Raw genomic sequence first — 5,857 nt, forward strand, 5'->3', positions numbered from 1 at the left:
GATGAAGTCACACTGGAAATTAGCAGTTTCTGTAAGAATTGAATCCTGCTCCTGAAGACCAGTTCTGCCATTGAATAAGAAGCACTCCATTGCTCTCAGATATGAGTACATAAGATTTTCAGAATCTGTGCAGAGAGTTTGCTTTGCCACAATTCATAGATATATCTTTCTGAAGAAAAGTTGTGTTACAAGACCCATGGATCCTGCTGATGCTAAAAGGAATTCAAAGATATTTGATAAGTCTCATAAAATTGTGATGGTTCCCGCATACAATTTTGCTAAGCTGTGAGATGATTTAGATAAAAAAATCTCAGTTATTTACAGAGGGTGTAGCTGCACTGTGTTACATGGAGTTGAAGTAAGTGGATTCAAGTGTAAAACTGGATGATGCAGACATTGGCTTGGAACTTTCTGTAAAAAATATTTATCTTGCTAGAAAACCAAAGCTCCATCAAAATACATTTACCCCAGAAGTTTGTCACTCCATTTTTCAAAGAATGCTCTCAAGTCAGCTCATTTTACTTTCTTACAATTTAAAAAAATCCAGAAAGCTAAAGATTTACTTTGCAGAAAATTACTAAGAAAAAAATTATTTGACGGGAACTATTTTTTCACAAATTTTCTTTCTAAGTATTTTGATATTTTTTCCCCCAGACAAATTCAGCAGAAAAATTTCTTTTGTCTCACTGTTTTCAAAAGATGAAAATTAATGATAAATAATAATAATTTATTAATAATAAACTTAACAGTTTATTAAGCAAAGCTAAAATTCTGATAACGAAAATGAAAATTCTCTGGAATCTTGCTGACCATTAGATTCCCTTGAAAATTGAGCAATTAGCAATTAAGCAACTTGCTACAAGATTGAAGAAGCTTTGCAATGTTACCTTATAAAGAGCCTATGTAATAGAAAACCAAAATCTTATAAGAGTAAACTCATATATTGTATATTGTATTGTATGTAAATTCAAATATTTTATGTATGTAAATTCAAATATTTTATATTGTGGTTGCATATCATGTTACAAATGCAAATTTTATCCAACTTTTCCCTCCTTTTGCATAATAAGAGAGAGAGAAAGATTGAGAGAGAAAGCATAATTCAAAAATCTACATTTACCAGGGAAGGAACATGTAATATGGGTTCCATTTCCTGAATTTTCACTCAGCCACTGGATCACAAATTTTGCTTTCACAGGGAACCTATAGTATGGCTACCTTTTTTGGGCAGGTATGGCTTAGGCTTTTTACCAGATTTTATCAATCATATGTGCAACATTTTAACAGTACTGACTAGACTTTTAACATCTCAGACAGCATTTATTAAGTTACTCCCATTAAGTACCTACAGGCTAAGAAAATCAATACCACAACAAAAAATCAGAGTGAAATGAGAATAGCAAACCCACATTTTAAGCCATTATAGAATGCTTGGTGATGGAAACAATCTCAGCGGACTAAAAGGAGATTACATTCAGGGTTTAATAATTTTCTAAATAGTATTCTAGAATGACAGTGGGAAATATTTTCTACCAGTACTTATTTTGTCAGTTATGTATTCAAAGTCCCAACTACAGAAAAAAATAAGTCGGGGTGTCCCTCATTTTCTTGCTAAAAGCCCTGTTTTATACACGACTAAGCATTTGCCAAGATTTAATTAACATGATAGAAAATGGGGCATTTCTGAGTTAATTGTAGAACAGAATACTAGATTTCCAATGTATTGGAATACATTATTTGAGGTGCTGTCATCCTTAACATAGGAAGATATGTTACTGGCTCATCAAACTTAGTAATTATTTATGCTTACTACAAAGGTGTCCAAAATTCAAATTTCAATTAGCATTTTGTATAAAGTTGTCCAGTATGTACTACAGGTAGGAGTTGTAGACAGCAGCAATAGAATTTTCCATTTAAAATACTGTTAAGGCATAGCTAAAATTTCTATTGATTGTCATTTATCCAGTAAAGAAATCACTAACAGGAGCTATTCTAAGCTTGGGTACAATGATCCATTACAGGTGGGGGTTTGAATCATTGCAAAACCCTGAAAAACTTACGGGGAAAAAAGGGTCAAATTTGAAAGGTTAAATACATATTCAAGGAACAGGTAATCAACCTAAAATCTCAGTAATTCAAGATCAGAGAAAGTACCAGATGGAAATCATCAAAATCTCACTGGCAAAAGTTCATCAAGTCGACTGGGGAAAGTATTGCTGAAAACACAGTTTTAATAGGTTGCCTTAAGCATAGTAGATGTTCAGGGGAAAAAAAGGAAAGGTCAGTTCAATGGTTCATAAAGCAATTATTTCCCCATAAAATATTTTTGAAAATAATACACATAGTACAACCAAAGGCAGTTACCATAAGGAAAATCTAAATATTTGCCTATTTGAAAAATGGTATATTAACTACCAGGCCACAAGAGGAATGCCCTCAGAGGAATGGCTGTCATGATAAGCAGTTGTTTCCCAGTGCCAAATGTCTTGTCTTGGATTGTATTGTCTTCATGACATAGCTTTTCATGAAGAAAATTTCAAATATAGCATATTGCATTTCAAAATGAGATAAAAGGGCCTTAAAACAAATGATTCAGCAAAAAGTAGTAAAAAAGAGCAGTTACTTGCTGAGGGTTCCAAGCCATCTCACATATTGCAGGTGGAACCAACACACCTATGCCAATTCTCTAGACTCCTGCTGAGTGAGAGGCAACTAAGAATTAGGTATGCAGCACCTCCAGCCTTCCTTACATTTAGGACACTACACATATTTTTTTTGAAAGTAACAATTAAAATCTATGATGCTTTCAAAAAAGATACCATTTTAAATCTAAAGGCCTTAAATACAAGAATCTCTTCTGAAATATAAATTTTGTTAAAGATTTTGGAAACTGAAAATAAATACTTTGTATTCTGTAAGACTCATCTGCATTGTTTCCTTTTTCTGTCATTCATGGTCGAGCTGATTCCCAGTGAGCACCCTATGACAACTCAGATGGAAATTATCTAGAATGCAGGTTCTAAGTACTCCAGTCCAAGAAAAATGGGAATTAATTCCAGGAAATTCAGAAACATGGTATGTTTGAGAGAAAATCTTCAGAAGAAAGCTTAAGGAGTTCACAAAAACAGCACCAAAATTCTTAATAAACTCTCACTGAATATACTGTCTTTGAAATAAGCCCGAGAAGAATTGTCTAGGGTATATTGCTTTCCTATCAATTTAAGAAGGACACAACAACTATTTATAGTTAAATAGAAGGCATAAATGCCCAAGGATAAAGAAATATTTGTTTGGTAGAACTATAAGTAGCATATTTAATCTGGCCATTAATTATGAATCATTCTGTACCCTACAAAACTGTTAATTTAGGTTGTCACCTTGGAAGGATACTGGAAGAGTTCAGACCACAGCAGAAACTGGACTATTCCTGTTGAACTAAGCAGCTGACATATTATTTTGCTGAGTCAATTTCCATAACACCAGAGAGAAGACGTATTTCCATACAAGAATAAAATAAATTCAAGATTAAATAAATAATAGGATGAATATTGAAAATATTGTGTCTAAATATACTCTGAAAATTCCAGTTGGCCTGGAAGCATATACACTATGAAGTTTACATATAAACTAAATGAGTTCTCAAAGCCTGAACATTAGGAGAAAAATATAGAATATGCACTGTAATTACAGTCTTGGGCTAGCTAACAGCCTGCCTCTGTCCTAAAGTCAGTAGTTCTCTGGATCTTCAGAGGTCTTTTGGTCTGATATAACTATGATGTTTATGCGTCTTAGTGAATTTTACATTCCCAAAATTCCTGTGAGGCTTCTATGCATAAAGCAGTGAGGTACAGGTTAAATGATTTATTGATAAACAAAATGTTTATCAATTGTTTATCAACCCAAAAATAGGAAAAAATCTTCTTAGAAGTACCACTCCAGTGTTTTAAGCATCAGTCCTACAGTCCTCAAATTTTCTAAATACCCCCCATTCCTTCGAGTGTTTTGGGGCATGCAGTTTTACAGATGACATTAACATGATGACATAGTTGTCAGCATGAGGAAACTCCTTTGCTCAGCCATGTTTTCCAAGCTGATCTTGAAAGCCCTGGAAAGTACTGCTGGTTTCAGCAGTTATATCCACCTGAAGCCAAAGAGCAGTAAGAGTCTGCTTTCAATTATTAATAAAAAGGAAACTAAATTCTGGAGGCCTTACCTTACGGAAAATTATCTCTGCAGTATTCAAATGAAAAAAAAATATTTTGAGCACAGAAACACAAGGGGTTTGAAAATCACAGCTTAACATATATTCTTGGTTTACCTCCTGGTTTTGGAACTGTTGGGAGAATGTAGTTGGATATAAAAATGTCACTGCTAGCAAAGCAACCTGTATGATATCATGAGAGATTAATTACTTAGAATGGAAAAAATATGTGAGATAGGTGAACTCTAAAGGGAAAACTGAAGAAATTATCCTAGAAATCTGAGGTAGGGAAAAGAATGTTACAAAAGGTAAATGCTGTGGGATGCAAGGACCAAAGGGGGTGCACAAGACAATCCACTGGGGCGCAGGAAGAACATATTCATTGTACCATTAATAGATAAGATAAAAAATATTTTTTAAATTGTGTTTGTTTCATCTTCATCTCATTCACTGTCTAATTTTCTTTTTAAATAGGTTTTATAGTGTACAGAATGTGTTATTACAGTAGCACTCATACATAAGTTATACCTTAATAAATATACATAGATTGGATGTGCTCACTTAACATTTTTACTGACAGAGGTGTGCAATCAAAAAAGTTTGGAGACCACCAGCCTAGAACACTTAATGCTGGAAGCCCATTCCAACTAGGAAACAATAAACAATAGGATGTAGCCCAAAATCTGATCAAGGATGGCTGAACAAGAAAGCTTAATAACATAAGGTTTAACAGACTGTGAGCCAAAAAACACAACAAAAAACCAAAGCACCACAACACAAAATAAAATGCAACAACCCCTTAAGACATACTCAGCACAAGGAATTCTACAATTGCTATGTCAGGCATAAAAGCAGCTTTTTAAATATAAAAGGGACTTTAACAAAGTGTGTAATGGAGAAGGTAGAAAATATAATTAAGGTAGAAAATATAATGAAGGAAAATAAAATCTACTTTAAAAATCTTTAAAAAACTAAAAATCTTACAAGAAAAAAAAAGAGAATGCAAATTACAATGAACTAAACAAAAACCCAGCAAAAACAGGAAAAATAGAGGAAAGACTTAAAGAGACTAAAGATGGATAGCACATTAAGAGTGAAAGGGAAGGGAAAAGAATGAAGGCTATTCTGACAGACATTTACATCTGTATTGATTGGTGGGCTCCAAAACTCATTGCAATCCAAAAGTTTTTGAGCAATCACCTACTAATTTTTAATTTGAGGGAGATGAGGAGGGAAGAGCAGATTAAATAGGTGCTCATAGAGATCACTCAACATTCTAATTCCCCGTGTACTTCTCACAAATCCCCCTGGGACTCTGGGCCACAGACACAGCCTTGACACGTTGGTGCCCTGTGGGTGTGTAACTGGGTGTGTGACAGAAGTGACACAGAGCCAACCAGCTACTGCTCCAGCACTCCCAGGCAGCACCTGCTAGGCTTGAGTAGCTTAAAGATGTTTGTACATTGGAGGTTCCATTTTACCAGCCAGTGCAATCACTGTTGGAAGTCACAGAGCAACATTTATTATTGACAAGGAAATCTAATTACAAGATTGATTTTTAGAAAGTGGACTTCTATGCAGAAGAAAAATTAACACATACAGATATTTCAAAATCAGCTTTTGACAAAAAAATATGTTTTTTCAGAAGTTTTTCTC

This window comes from Geospiza fortis, unplaced genomic scaffold, assembly GCF_000277835.1.
Source record: "Geospiza fortis unplaced genomic scaffold, GeoFor_1.0 scaffold54, whole genome shotgun sequence".
Lineage (NCBI taxonomy): Eukaryota > Metazoa > Chordata > Aves > Passeriformes > Thraupidae > Geospiza > Geospiza fortis.